This window comes from Accipiter gentilis, chromosome 18 (assembly GCF_929443795.1).
Source record: "Accipiter gentilis chromosome 18, bAccGen1.1, whole genome shotgun sequence".
NCBI classification, from domain to species: domain Eukaryota; kingdom Metazoa; phylum Chordata; class Aves; order Accipitriformes; family Accipitridae; genus Astur; species Astur gentilis.
In genome coordinates, this window is record NC_064897.1 from 27,878,108 (window position 1) to 27,893,011 (window position 14,904).

The following is a 14,904-nucleotide window of genomic DNA, read 5'->3' on the forward strand; positions in this document are numbered from 1 at the left end:
ATGCTTTGGCTTTACCAGAAGGTGGGCTTGCTCCATTGCCTTCCTGCGGAGAGTTAATGACTCAGGGCCTGTTGCGCAGTACAATTAAAGTGCTTGGTTTCCCAGCCATTTTTAGGTCGGCTGTGTTAATTACCCTGACCCAGCTATTCTAGTTGTGCACTCAAAGTCTGCGACAGCCGGCACAGACGTCGTCTTGGTGGGGAAGGGCTGGAGAAGGCTTTGTGTAACCCTGCGAGGAAGCGGAGGAGGCACGTGTTGTACCATAGCCCAGCTGGGAGCTGGGTGGTTTTTAGCTGCTTATTAACAATATATGCCCATGGCAGAAACAAGAATATCTCCGTCTCATAACATCTGGGGTTTTATTAGTCTGAACAGGCAAAACCCATGAAAAGCCTTGAGGACTGTGATGGCTTCACGTAGCGTCTCTTTCCCAGAGCCGACTTGGGGATCCTCAGCCAGAAAATTGACAGTTGATGCTCTGAGGATGAGGAGCCTGTGCCAGCGTGGGGCCACGGGATGGGACCGGTGGGGGAGACGGCTGGGCTGGCCCTCCGTTGGAGGGGGCTCGGGCAGCCATATTCTGTTCTAGCCCCCCAGACAGTGGGATCCCTGTGTGTTATCCATCCCTCTCGTTTTCCCTGGCTTCACAAAAAGCAGCAGGAACCTAATTTGCAGCGAGTTGTTCCCACGCCCTGAGTTCCCGTAACAGATTTGGGAGTAGGATGGGGGGAGAGGAGGGACTGGTTTTGAGGGAGGGACTTTTTGGGGGGGTTGTTAGGTTGTTTTTTTTAACTCTTCCCAAGGGGTAATTCTCTAACCTGCTTGGTCTGTGGCCTGTGGAGGGACACACGCTCGCAAGTTCGGGGCAAGGCAAGCACGCCAAAGCCGGTGTCCATCAGAAAAGGAAGGATGAGCGGGCTGAAGGCAGGGAGAATCGGCTGTCCTGAGACCCCACCATGGATGCGGGTGTGCGACGGTGTGCAAGGAGATTTCTTCTTTTCCTCTGGTGTTGCTAGAATTCCTGCCTTATGCGCCTCTAATTGTAGGTTTCCCCTAAAGACATTTGGTGTCACTGTAAGGACGGCGTTTCACTCTCCCTCTCTGCCTGTACAGTTATTCTCTCTCTCTCTCTCTCGCTGTGCACTTCGCTCCATAAGCCGTTGGTGAACATACCATAAGACAGAGAGAGAGAGAGACAGACAGACAGAAACCACACACCAGCCCTTCCTCCTCGCTTTCCCACCATGGAATAGCTAAACTTGCCCCCACCCACACCTCCATCACCTCCCAGCGCCCCACTATTATTTTGACCCTCTGGTCTTTTTGGAAGGAAGCTTCTGTCACTTCGTAACACCACCCGCCTGGAAAAAAACCACACACGCGCACAGACAAAGCCCCCCAAACCCTCCCGCGAAGGAAGAGGTCCTTTTTTTTCCCTCTTTTCTTTCGCTCTGACTCCAGAGCTTCACGCTCCAGCCTGAGCAGCCACAATTTCTTACCATGTATTCCCCTTTTAAACCATCTCCTTCCTGCACACGCTCAGTCCTTGCAGCCACGGATCTAACACAACTCCCCGCTTCTCGCCTGCAGGTTCTTTGCTCCCCGTCACTCAGCTGATCCTGATCTTTTTTCTCCTATTTTTTCGCCCCCCCTGGGCGCTGAGGTGTGTGTGTCTGTGTGTGAGTGTGCCTGTGTGCAAGGGGGGGAGGTGGGGGGGGCTTTTTTTTTTTTTTCCTTGGTGGGGGAATTTTTTCAAAGCATCTTCATTATTATTTTATTTTGCTTCTCTGACTTGGACACTTCTCCCTTGGAGATTTCTTTTCCATGCAAAGGTAGGTGAGACGCATGCACACCTGGCTAACCTTATGTCTGTCTCGTTTCACTTGTTTTTGCTGTCCTTTTAATAGAAAACTTGCGCCCACCCGTGTACCTGCACCATTCCTGTTTTGTTTCGTACCTGTTTCATCTCTGGCAGAAGTAAAGGCTGAGGGTAGACATGTCTGTAATGTTAATAATTCTGTCTTTCCAGAGAGGAAAGTTATTTCTCTGTGCATGTCCAGCTGTACACGTATGTCCGTGTGCGGTGCCCATGTATGTGAGGCTGCCTCTGTTTACCCAACAAGTAGCAATAATTGATTTTGGTGTGTGTTTTGGGCAGGGGTGGTGGTGGAAGGGTAACGACAGTGTGTCCAGCAGTTCACGTCCATGAGCGATTGCAGCAGGGAATGTGTTTCTCACACATATTCAGCAGCTCTTTATACGTGACTATAAATGATAGAAGGAGTGTGAATAATCCAAGGAATTTCAAATTTAGCCCTGGTTAGTTTGTCCTGTTATGATGGAGAAGGATGGTGGGAAAGAGGAAGGGTTACAAAATCTCCTCCCTGGAGAGGTAACTGTCTGAGACTTGTGTATATATATATAACTTTTCTTAAAACCATCTCGCTGTTAGGGGCTGCTTGGGTTTGGGGTGGTTTTTTTCTTTGCAAAGCAAGAGTTGAATCTTGGATTTAGGTTTCATAAATTGTCTTTTCTTGTTTTGTTTATGATTATTGTTGCATTTCAATTGCGTGTGCAACATCCAAAGTGTCTGAAAAGGGACAGGGAATAGGACGTACTTTAATATAGCAAATGCATCATCTTCTGTACATCAGTGAAAGCTGTTGGCTGGAGTCAGGGGGAGAGAAATAGAAGAATTAAAAAAGAAGAGAACCAGAAATAATGTTAGACATTGTTGACTGGCAATTACCTGGCATCTTTTCTGCCAGTACTGGTTTTCGTAACACTCTTGATGGATACCTTTTGCTTCTTGGTAACAGCAGCTGTGTAAAAAGTATCAGGGGCTTAAAAAAACCAACCAAAACCAACAGAAAGAAAAAACCAACATGCATCATTTCCCTACAAATTATTACAAAGAAAAATGGTAAACATCCATAAGCAGAACTTGCTCTGCATTTTCTTTCTGCTAATAGGAAGTGTTTTTTTCATTGATCTGGGGGTTGCTAGTGGTTCTGTATCTCTGTCACTTAGAAGACTGCTGTGTTAATTCTCAGTTGTTTCTGTGTGCTATTGCAGAGCTCTTGGTCCTAAATTTGGGCTGGTGATTGAGGATTTATTATCTCAGAAGAAGGATAGGGTCTGCTGACCCTCCGCCCCCCCACCCCCACCCCTCAATGTTTTCACTCCAACGTGTAAACTTTTCTCTATCGGTGGAAGGAAATCCGCAAGCTCATTACCTTCTCAACACCCTACCTGCAAAGAAACTTTGAATTCAAAGCACTGGGAAGGGAATTCAAAGCACTGGGAAAGGAATTCAAGACCCCTGCTTCTGCCCACACCCCCCCCCCTCCCCCCCGCCCCTTTCTATTTTAAGGACACCTTCTGAGCATCTCTCCCCCAGCCAGCGCTGCCCCATCCCTCGGGTGCGGGCAGGAGCGCAGCCCCAGGCAGGAGCAAGGAATGATGCTGCTGGACTGGGAGCGTTTGTTTCTCTCGCCATTAAATAACGTAATAGTTTCATGGCATTGGCGTCGAACGTGAGCTTCCTCGGAACGGCAGCAGTGTCGGCAAAGGTCTAGTGCCACGATCCTCTCCCCAGGGCAGCGGGAAGCAGGCAGGGTTGAATCCTGGCATGGTGCTGGATCCCCTGCCCACTGGCAGGGCGTTTGCACCAGGCTGGCTGGGAGAGGGTGCAGTACCTCTCTGGGAAAGCCTTGGTCCTGGCTGTAGCAGGAAGGTGGGGAAAAGCAGTTTTCCTGCAGATCTCGCTGGAAAGCATGTGTCTAAGCACTGGCCACCTCGGTGCACCAGCAGAAGCACACGTGCCTTGCCAGGAGATCTGGTGGTGAATATCTCAGAGGAGAGGTGGGGGGGCAAGGAGGGAGCTTTGATCTGCCACGTGCGAGGGGTTTGCCTTGTGAAGCCTGGATCAATCTGACAGCGCCTATCGTAAAGGGGGGTGGTGGTGTGCCAACCCGTCTCATGTTTTCTCTTACGAAATCTCCCCTCGTTGCTGCCTCAGGAGCGTTTTCAGGCCGTGGACCTGGCTGAGGCAGGGAGCGAGGGGAAGCCTCACAGGAGGGGGATGCTGATTCCCGAGGAGCTCACCGCTTGCCTGCGGGTGTTTTTGGGCAGGCACGGTGGCCTTGGTTGGCCACCAAGAGACCAGCTGGGCGGGTTGGGGTCTATCAGAGTGCAGCCGCAGTGCTGGGCGAGCTTTCCTGTGTTCCCACCCTCGTCCCCACCAAAAGCAGCACCTTCCTCGCCGGTCCAGCCCTGGGCATCCTTGAAGTGCCCATAATGCTCCGGCGTCCCTGGCTGCGGCTCTGGCTTCTCCTCTGGTGCCGGGCTTGCTTGCTTGCCTCCTTCCACCAACCCACTTCACGCCTGGCCGCGTTCCGGCCGCCTGATCTGGTTTGGGAGAACCCAGGTGTCCACACGCGGTACGACGTGGTCCCAGCCTACAGCCCTGCTTAGTGTTACAGCCCTGTCGGTACACCGCCAGGATAGCCCAGACCAGGGTGGCTTAAGCTGAGCCCTGGCCACCTTTGATTTTGGGAAAAGCCTGCAATCCCCGGCTCTGCTGCAAAGAAGCCGTATGCTTGCTCAGCTTTTTTTCCTGGGGGGGGGGGGTTGGAAACGTTGAAACCAATTTTTATTCGTTTTTCTCAAAGAGAACAAGTATCTACAGCTGGAAACTCATGACATGCACACACAGTGTTAGGATTCTTTAAAAGAGCCAGCCACGGATTTAAAATAAATTTCATCTTCTATTAAATCAAAGTCCTAATCCTGCAAATTCAAGCAAGCAGGGGAACACCTGCACTTGCACAGAGCCTTGCTAAAACTGCTGGGTCCGTGGATGGGCTCAGAAATCAAGTGGTGCAGGTGGATCTGCAAGATCAAGCAGTACCATTTCTTTAGCTGTGTTTTTTTAAATCTGTAAGATGGGATAACATAGGGCTGATTTTAAGAGTGTTCAAGGTCTACAAAACCCCAACTCATTACTGGAAAGTAAAGGTTTCTTCCCAGTTATGCAGAGGTGCACCGTTGTTTATCATGACCTAATATAGTCAGCTTATTTAGTTTATTCATCTGTGTCTGAGATGCATACCTTGAAGCTCTTAGAAATCACGTAGTGTTTTGAAAAATGTCTTATACTGATACAAAATTTATTTAAGCCCTCTAATCATAACTCAGGCTGCATAAATCTACCCACTAACTTGGTAATAAACTCCTCGCTTTCCCGGTACTCGTCAGGCCACCGTGTTTGAAGCACTGCGGTGTGCCCTGAAGAGCAATCAGCCCGGTGTATCGGGGACTAATTGCAATGAGGAGATCTCAGAAAATGCCTCGTCGCTCGCCTCGGGCCGGCGGTGTGTGCTGCTGTGGTGGGGCAGGAGGGAGGTGGGCTCTTGGCTAAGCCAGGCTCAGCCACCAGGGCCTTTGCAGGTCCATGCCAATCCTTGCAGCCTGTGGGTGAGTGGAGGTGCTGCGGGCTCTTGGTGTGAAATGCTGCTTGTTGGTGTTTTCTGCAGTAGTTTGCGTTTCCCAGCACCCGCAGAGCGCAGTACAGCAGCCCGGTCTCCGTGTGACCGAGGCAGGATCGGAGGGCTGCCTCCGAATGGAAAGGTTGTTCCCCTCTTATCAAGTGCGTGTGTGTGTATATTAAAAAAAAAAAAAAAAGAAAAAAAGGCAGCTGGTCTCTGCTTCTGACATAGCCATCACCTGCGGCGCAGGCACCGCATCCCGCTCCATCGCGCCTCGACGTAAAGCTCGACGGGGGTGTCCCGGGGAGGGCTAGCAAGGGGCATTGCCATGCGAAACCACTGGAGCTCGGCGTCACGGCTGTGTGGTTGAACGGGATGGAGAGGAGCTGCTGACTGCGCTGTCGGTAGCTGGTGAAGTGGCGAGTGCCGGGGGTTTGGCTGCTGTGATGTGGCTGCTGAAAGTATTGGTGTGGTGTGGTCGTTGCGGGGGGCGGGCGGGAAGGTTTTTGTTTCCTTTCTCTGAAGTGTCAGAGTTTGGCCGCGGCTAGAAAAACAGCGCTGTATAGAGAGCACAGATGGGGTTAGTGGTATTAAACATTTCTCAGGTGCTGGGTCAGTGTGTCTCGCTGGCAGGCTCGATTAAGTCGCTTTCCAGGACGGAGGTTAGGAATGGATTTTCCTACAGGCCACACTGGCAGGGATGGATGGGATCCTGCTCCTGCTGCTGCAGTGTGTGTGTGTGTGCAGCGTGTGCATCTGTGCAGTGTGCCCAGCATCATCTCTCATCTCCTCCCAGAGCGGGGAGTTTCGGCAGTGGTGATGCCCTCAATTGCTTGTCTTCCTTGGGCATTTTTTTTTTTCCTATTTTGCCTTTCAAGCTACTCTAAGTTTGCCAGTGGGGGTGGTGGGAGGTGGGGGGTAGCGTAACTCTTCGTGGACTCTTTTGGACTGAGTTTGCTTGCAAGGTTGTCTGCTATGGGAAGGGATTGGACTTGGACCACAGGGGTCCATTTCAGGTCTGTGGTCAGATACGGTTGCGTTGGTGTCTTTGCTGCTTTTCAGTGATTTCTGTTCAAGCAACCACCCAAGCTTTGATTTGCTCTGTTTTTTGGTTTTTTTTTGGGTTTTTTTTTTTTTTTTCCGTTTTTTTTTTTCCTCCTGGTGGCAGCAGGGAGAGAAGGGGACTTTCCAGGCTTATATAAATGAGTAGCAGTGTCAGTAATCAAATCATGTGGGATGCAGGGAGCCATCACAAGGTCCCGGTCTATCTACTGACCTGAGATTGAACAGCCCATAGGCCTTTGCAGAAGAGCTACCAGCGTTGTCTCCTCTCTGCTTCTAGACGATTCCCAGCTTCATAGCTACATTTCTCTCCCATATCCCTTCTCCTTTCTAGAGGCAGAGCCTGGGGCATCATCGCACTCCACATAGCTTCAGCTCCCTTCCTGTTTTTGTTTTTGCCAGAGTTAGTTTGCTCCAAATGTGCATCTAGGTTTATGCAGATTATCTCCTTTGGAGGCAGGGGACGGGGGGGGATGACAGTAATTTATAGGGACGGGACAGGTGTAAGATATAATGATGCTCCCCAAATCCCTTAGCACTGTGTTCCTTTTAGATGTGTTCCTTCCTCCCTTGCTTCTTCCCACCTCCCCTTCCACCCCAGGGAGCCTCCTCTCCAGATGTAAGCAGCGATATGAGTTGGGACAAAGTCTGGAGGTGGGGTGAGGGTGTTTGTGCAGGGGTGGGAGGTTGCATCCAGCGCTGCGCTGTGACGGGGTGCAGGGGGTCTCCTGGGGTCTCCCACCTCCTTGTGAGCTGCTGCTTTCCTACACCCGCTCACTGCAACAGGTCCTGAAGGGACACTGGGTCAGGCTGGGCACTGGGACTGGGACAAAAGGAGCAGAGGGGTTGGTCCGGGAAGGCTGGTGTGAAAGGGCAGAGCTTCTCGCTGCCGGCTTGGCCCGGGTGGGAGCGACCAGCCTGGCCACAGCCCCGGGCTGCCTTTTTCCATCCACTCTCAATGCAGGTGCAGCACTGGGCACCGTCTGCCCTGGTGGTGGGCAGGAGCTGCAGTCTGTTCCCCCAGCATGGGCTTCTCCAGGAGGCACAGTCGAGGTATTTGCATATTTTGCCTCTCCTGCGAGCACTTCGTATTCTGGCTCAAGGGCTGAGGGTGTGAGGACAGCCCCAAAGCCGTCGTTGCTGGGAGCCTACGAGACCACCGTCTTCCTCTTCATCATCCTCATCAGACCCGTCTTAGCTGACGTCTTCATTGCTGATCTGGAGGAGGGAGTAAACAGCATGTTAATGACTTTCTCGGATGATGATAAAACAGGTTTTTGCCTGTCAGTGGGGATGCAGAAAAACAACACAAAGGGAACCAGCGAGGTCAGAAAGACAGGCAGAAAATAACATAATGAGGATTCATCGTAGGAAAAATGCAAGCTAATGCATCTGGGGGCAATGTAATCCGAAACACGTGGTCTGAGGACCTGGTGAGGGGTGGGGAGGGGACGCCACACGCCACGAGACCGAGGTGTGACGGTAGATGGCACATCAGACATGGGCTTGCAGCGTGACGGGACCAGCAACAGAGACATCACGATGGCAGCCCGCCTCTGCGGCCGGCCCGGGCGCCAGCCCTGCGGGGAAGCGGCGCTTGGCACATCATTATCGGCAGAGCATTGGTAGGCGAGAGAGGCAGCTTTCAGCGCGGATCTGCACGGAACGACCACGGGGCTAGGGAGATTAATTTATGAGCAAGGATTAAGTGCTAAAGACGTGTAGCTTGGCTAAGCGGTGGTTTAAGCGAGAGGACGTGACGGGAATCCGCTCACGTGAAAGGTGCCCACGTGCCCGAGGAGGAGACATCGCTGTGAGCGGTGCGGACCCACGGGGGTTGCGGGGAGTGATGGGGGCAGATTGGAAAGGGAAAACACTGGCTCTGGGGCAGAACCTCCCCGTAGATGGGTCTGTGAGAGCGGGGAGTCACCCCCAAAAGGAGATTTTTGGGTGCCTGTTTATTTGGGACACCAAAAAGGAAAACGTTTTGTTGAAAGCAAGCATGCGTATTCGCTGGGGAGCAATGGGGTGAGGCTGAGGTCTTCAGCAGCACTGACCTCTGGGTCTCAAACGCCCCACATAGTTAAGGCCAGGTAATGGTTTTCCACTGGGAAACCTCCTTCGCCTCTGTACCTCCTCAACCCAAAGTGCCCGTGTTGCTCCTGGGCCTTTTCTTCTCTCATCATTTACCTTTTCCCCATCCCTCCAGCAACGTCTTTACTGATCTCCACAACATCTCCTTCAGGCTTAGCCAAAGGCTTCTCAGCAGTGTAAGCAGATCCCTGCATTGCTGTGCCAGGGATGGGGACCAGAGGCATGGCCAGGACGGGGCTATCCCAGGCACACGAGGGGGAAGCGATGTGGTGGACATCGGCTGTGATGGTACGGGTGGGAGAGCCCAGGAGATCTGGGCTTGCTCTTCCTACAGCTGTGGGGTGCTGCCTGTGGTACGGGTTGAAGGCAGGGTATTGCTGAGGCTTCAGGACACGTAGTTTGCTTATCTTTGTTTCGTCCTGTGCTGACCACGCTGCTCCTTCCCCTGCTCAGTGGGATGAGGGAATTTCTTCTGCTCCCCGTCCCAAGCAGGAGGAGGGATCCAAAATCACCAGGGTGGGAAGGGGGAGGCTGTCAAGCTCCTGAGCAAATCCGGCAGAGGTTAATAACATGTGCGGAGATAAGGCACAGCAATCGCCCAGAGCGCAGCTGAAAGGCAACACAGGTCGTGGGCATTAGACCAGGCGGGGCAGCCGGGAGACCCTGGCCCTGCTGCAGGCACGGACGGCACGTTTCAGGGGCACGCAGGCACGCTGGCACCTGGGAGCGATGGATCCGGGCACCGTTTGAAACACTTTCTGCTGGGTTCTGCCATGTCCCGTTGCATTAGGAGGTGCTGAGATGATGGAGATGTAAAAGCTCCTCTTTCAAATTAGCTGCTAATAAGAGTGACCCTTTTCCTTACTGATACTGATACACCTCCACGCACGTACAGGCAGAAGAGAGCAGGCGCTGCCTCACACGAACAGGCAGAGAAACACGCCGATGCCGGATGAACATAAGCAGAGAGGGAGCCGTGCACCACTAATTATATTTTACCACTGCGAATGCTCCAAATGTGAAACCTGTATGACTAACACATCCCCACAGCCAGACGCATGCATCAAAGATAACACACAACCGGTGCTTGCCATTTATAGCAACAAACAAACGCGGACTCACAACCATGTACAACAGACCACCCTGGGAGGCACACGCGCACACGCAGCTACCGAGTGGGGTCACCCACACGCATTCATAAATATGCCGCACAGTCAGAGACATCCTTAAATAAGTCTGGGTTTGTGTGAAGGCAGCCGCAAGAGTCATGCCCCAAGATGCTCGTCAACTTTCAGATGGAAGTTTGGAGATGATAAATAAATACGTGTGCTGCAGGTGCTGCTCCGACCGATGGAGCCGTCTTGCCCTCCCCTGCGGTGCCAGCTGGAGGGTGTCATTTTTGTCCCTCTTCTGCAAGGGTGTCGCGGGGCGTTAGCGCGACAGAGGGGCTGCTGCGCTTCCTGCTGCTTCTGGGTAACCGGTGAATGATGGAGATGGATGGTCCGTAAAGGACTCGTGTCCCCTCAGGATGGGAGGTTCTGTATACATGTAAGGCTGCTCTTAAAGGAAATATACCCCACACTTCCATCTCGGCTGCGAGACCCGGTGTTGCCCCTGCGAGCAGCCTGCAGGGAGGAAGGGATGGTCCCAGGGCAGCGTGGGCTGGTGAGGGATACGGGGCTAAGGGTGGTGGTGGGGAAGGTGAACTCTGTGGATGCTCCGTGCGTGGGAGTGGAGACATCCCGCTGGGCTCTGGGCGGATCGCCTCCAGCACTGGGATGATGTTCTGGGGACCTCTCTCTGGTATTTCCCTCTCCCGTCTGGCTGCAGAAGGCTCTTCCACCGGCAAGATGGAATAGTCTCCCCTAGCCTGTCCGCAGGCTAGAGGTTTTCAGGAAAGGCCTGGATGAGCACTGCAAAGGTCCCACCAGCCCTCCCTCACCCGTCGTCCCTGACGGCCCCCCTCTGCCCAAACCCCTGCCGAGGAGGGGTGGCGAGGAGCCAGCAGACCGCTTCAGCTGGGGCGTGATGCCTGCAGGACACCTTGGGCTGGCTCGCTCGTGGCACTTTGGTCGACCGTGGCGTGCCTGGCAGGTCGTGGCATTATCGGCCCCGGGATGCCAGCTGCAGCCCTGGAGGGGAGCGTGTCTCGTCAGAGACCCCTCTGAGCAGCGCGTGCCAGGAGGTGACGTCGGCCCTTGGGGACAGACACCCCCACTCTGAAGGACTTCCCCTGAACCGTGACATCTCCTCTTTTTTCTCCCAGGCAATCTCCCCTGCTCATTAAGTCCACCACTTCCCTTGCTGTTTCAGAGCATCCTTCTCCCTTCTTCCCAGCGGAGTCCGGCAGGATCAGGTGCTTTCTCTGAAGCAGGGAAGGGCTGAGCCAGAGGCTGGCGGCTTCTCCCATGCCTGCCAAGTCAAGGAGCTCCCCGCCAGCACACGTGTCCGGGGCAGGCGTGCGTGCCAGATGCAGGACCAGCAGGGGCTCGGCTCGGGATGGTGGTGGTTTTAAATGGCCCTTGGGGACGGAGAGTGGGAGGAAGAGTGCTGACTCGATACTTGGCTCCGGGGAAGGCTTTGGTGCAGGCTGTGCAGGGAGAGAAGCAGGAGGAGCTGCCAGCCCACAGATACCTTCCCTTCCCCTGGAGGGAAGTGCAGCGGGTGTAGCATCGCTCCTCCGGTGGTTTGTGACTTTTGCGGGGGAATGTTTTGGGGCATTTGGGGGGTGTTCGGCCAGAAAATAATAGTCAGGGGCGGGGAGGATTTGGTCTGCACTGATGGGTCTGGCCTGCCACCGCCACCTGGGGATAGGCTTGCCTGAGCAAACGGTTGAGTGGGAAGAACGTGCATCTGGCCACCCCATAACCACCTGATTGTCCTCGCGTATTGCCCTTGTCGCAGTGAGCAGCGCTTACACAAAGGGGAGGTCGAGTTCTGGAGCCTTATAATCCTGTCTGGTCTTACTATTCCTGTCTTTCATCTGGGTAGGAAGCCTCGCCGTTGAGGCATGTTTTTCTTCGTATGCAGATGTGTGCGTGTGTGCCAAACTCATTCCTCTTGGTCATTTTGATTTAAATAGGCTCACTCCAACCAAGTTACACAGCAATGCTATGGCACGGGAAGGCCAGTAATTGCAATCCCGGAGACAATATCAGCATTGCATGAGTTGCAGCCTGGCCTGGCCAAAACAGTGGAAATACCCAATTCCAACCTCCACATCTGAGCTGGTAGTGGTGAGCACCCTGGATCTGTCTCTGGCAGGAAAACCACTCCCTTCCCCTTTGAAGTTGAGGCAGGACAACTGACTCTGCATAAAGAGCTCAGAAGTGCCCCACTGCTCACGTTTCCCCTCTCCCTCTTTTGAAACAGCATATTAATCCTGCTTAATGTAGGAAATATGCCATGATCACAGCCTTGGAGCTGGCTTGGGTGGCAGAGTGGGATTTAATGTCAGGAAGGAAAGGGGTATTACTCACATCTCCAGTGGGGCAGCTGTCATTCAAGGACTGTATTTAGCTTTAGGACTTCCAAAGGGATTCACCTAGCTCTGTGTCTGTATGACCTCCAATGAGCCATTCTGGGCTGCACAAATTGGAGCGATAAACTGCCTGTGATGCAGCCACTACCCAATTTGTGCACGTGTGTGACATGGGCAGAGCTGCATCCCAAAGTCCCAGCTGCATCTGGCAGTGGTGAGATGCAGAAGAGGCCCTGAATGTTTGCTTGGAGGGAAAGCAGGAAAACGCTGATGAGGTTGTTTCTCCCATTCCCTTGCTCAGTTGTATTGTTAATTATGAAGCTTTGTACGTCGCAGTTTGGAATCGTCATGCCCTCATCAGCATGGATGCTCTGAGCACCGTAATAAGTCATTCCTCCTGGCTGTCCCTGCTAACCTTTCTCCTTCGTGTTGTTAATGGGAAAGAAGCTGGGCTCAGCCACCGCATCTTAATAGCCTGCAAGGGAGCCAGCTCAGAGCAGGCAATGGGAAGCTGGTGGGAATAGGGAATGGAAAAGGTGGTACAAGGATTTGCATAGGTGCTCAGAGTTAAAAACCTGGTGAGGGTGAAAACAGAGGTGCTGGGTCGTGGGAAGGATGTGCTGCCACTTCTGTCACAGGGGTTAAAAAATTATGAACAGCATCCCAAAGCCAGTCAGGAGACACAATACCTGTTTCCTTCCAATAGCTGCAGGCCTTTGGGGTAATGAATTCAAAGAGTCTCTGTGCTATCCCCTAAGGGACACTATGTCTGCTTTCTAAACCTCTGTGCTTGCTGCTCTTTGTTCTGACAAATACCAAGGCTCGAAGAACAAGCAAAGCTTTGGATCAAAGTGCATGTTGGAAGCAGTGAGCGGAGAGAGCAGGGTGGGTAGGCAGAGCTCACAGGGTCTTAACAGGGATGATGGGGGACTGCAGCCCAAGGTGGAAAGGTTGGCCAGACCTGGCAGATGAGTGCTGTGGAGAGCACTGGAGATCATGGATCCAGAAGTGTGGGCATCACAGGGGTCTCGGGCTGAAACATCAAGGGTGCAGCATGCCAAGGGAGAGCAGTGTCAGCGGAGATGCATGATCCTAAAGTGAAGGGAACTAAGGAAAGTCCTTGGGAGGATAACGTATGGCCAGGATGCGAGGAGACAAGGTCTCTGCCATGGACAGACATCTTTTCCTGCTGCTGATTGTCCCTTTCTGTATTGTGGTCTGTCTGAGGGCTCTTGTATTGCTTTTAATCCTGTACTTGTAGCACAGGCACTCCAGATGCTTGAGCATGCCAGCAGGGTGAAGGGAAGAAAGTGCCCGTCGGGCCACCATCGGGCAGTCCTTGGGCAAGCTCTCTTTCCTAAGAGCATCACTGTAACGCCCCTCCAAAGCCAGGCCTTGGAGTTTATTTCGTTCTCCTCAGTTGACAAGCCACTTCCACTGTGCTATTTAATGGACGTTTGCCTTTGCGTTTTCCCAGAACAAGGCCACCGTTCACTGCACCCAGCCAGCAAAGCAATGTTCTTAGCAAAAGCACGGTGCTTTGCAGTACTTGGGTGCTACCGAGCGTGAGACCTGTTCTGCTCTTCCTTGGCCCACCCACGCTCCCTGACCATTCTACTTAGTGGAGTAACTTTTGCAACCCATCTTCACAGTGATTCCACAGCCCTGGCACAGGAGAGCTCCACAAGCTCCAGTAAAGGGCACTTAATATTTAATCCCGCTTCTAGCTTGCGTTACAGCTCCCTGTTTGAACAAGTGACTGTTGTGTATGGGTTTGACATATGCATTTGCCGGCGTCGGTCTGGCGTGGCACACGGCCAGCCCAGCGCATCCCTGGATGGGAGAGGGCACGCCTGGGGCAGCGGAGCTGGACCTGGGGTTGGCAGGACCGCGTGAAGGACTGCAAGGGCAGGGTGGCTGCGTTCCAAAGCGCGGTGCTCCGTTAAGGTGCTCAGGCCGTCGCCAAAAGAGTCGGCACCATCCCTTGAGATGGTGGAACACCGTGCCGGGGCGTCTCAGGGCGTACAGGGCTGATGTAGACAGCGACGGAGAGGACTAGCCGGAGGAGTCTTGGTGGAGAGATGGACTGGCAGAAAAGAGTTTTGCTTAAAATTGCTTCGGCACAAAGCGCGACTGTGGTTTATCATTTGCCAGAGCCGTCAGTCCCGCAGCTCTCCCCCGCTCCGAGCTTGCCGGGAGAGCACGGGCGTGCTGTGCTCTCGCTGCTGATGCCTCACGTGGGTTTCATTTCTCTTTCTCCCCTCCTCTCCAGGGGTTCTCGCTTGCGGCTGGCATGGCAGAGTACGTCCCTCAGCCTCCCTCCACCCGGCCTGCAGGCCCGCAGCCCCCTCACGCCTCCGCCGTCTGCCCGCTGGAGCCCGTGGATCTGGGGGTCTCGGAGCAGCCGCCGCTGCCGGAGCAGCCGCCTTCCTCCCCGGAGCTGGGTGAGGATGAGGAAATCACCTCCCCGCCGGACCCTGATGTCCCCTACCCCGACTTGGCCCCAGTTGTCTTCTTCTGCTTGAAGCAGACCACCAGCCCGCGGAACTGGTGCATCAAAATGGTGTGCAACCCATATCCTTTCCGAGCTGCCCCTTCTCCCTCCCCGCTTCTCGCTCCCTCCTGCCCCATCCCTCCCTCTCCCTGCCCTCCCAGGGTGCCTGGCAGGTAAGGAATGACGTTTCCTACATGTTTAACGACCTGCTTTTTTCCTCACTTGCGTTTAAACAGAACCTCAGCTGTTAGAGCGTGTGATCAAAAGAAGCCGATTATGAAAGA

The 14,904-nt window shown here is 53.5% G+C and overlaps 1 long non-coding RNA gene across 1 annotated transcript; it reads left to right on the plus strand.

Moving 5' to 3' along the window:
- Positions 1-1,593: 1,593 nt before the first annotated feature.
- LOC126047909 (uncharacterized) lies at positions 1,594-14,652 on the plus strand. Its single transcript, XR_007508729.1, has 3 exons — positions 1,594-1,663; positions 1,814-1,832; positions 14,399-14,652. It is a non-coding gene; the product is annotated as an uncharacterized LOC126047909 (long non-coding RNA).
- Positions 14,653-14,904: the final 252 nt, after the last annotated feature.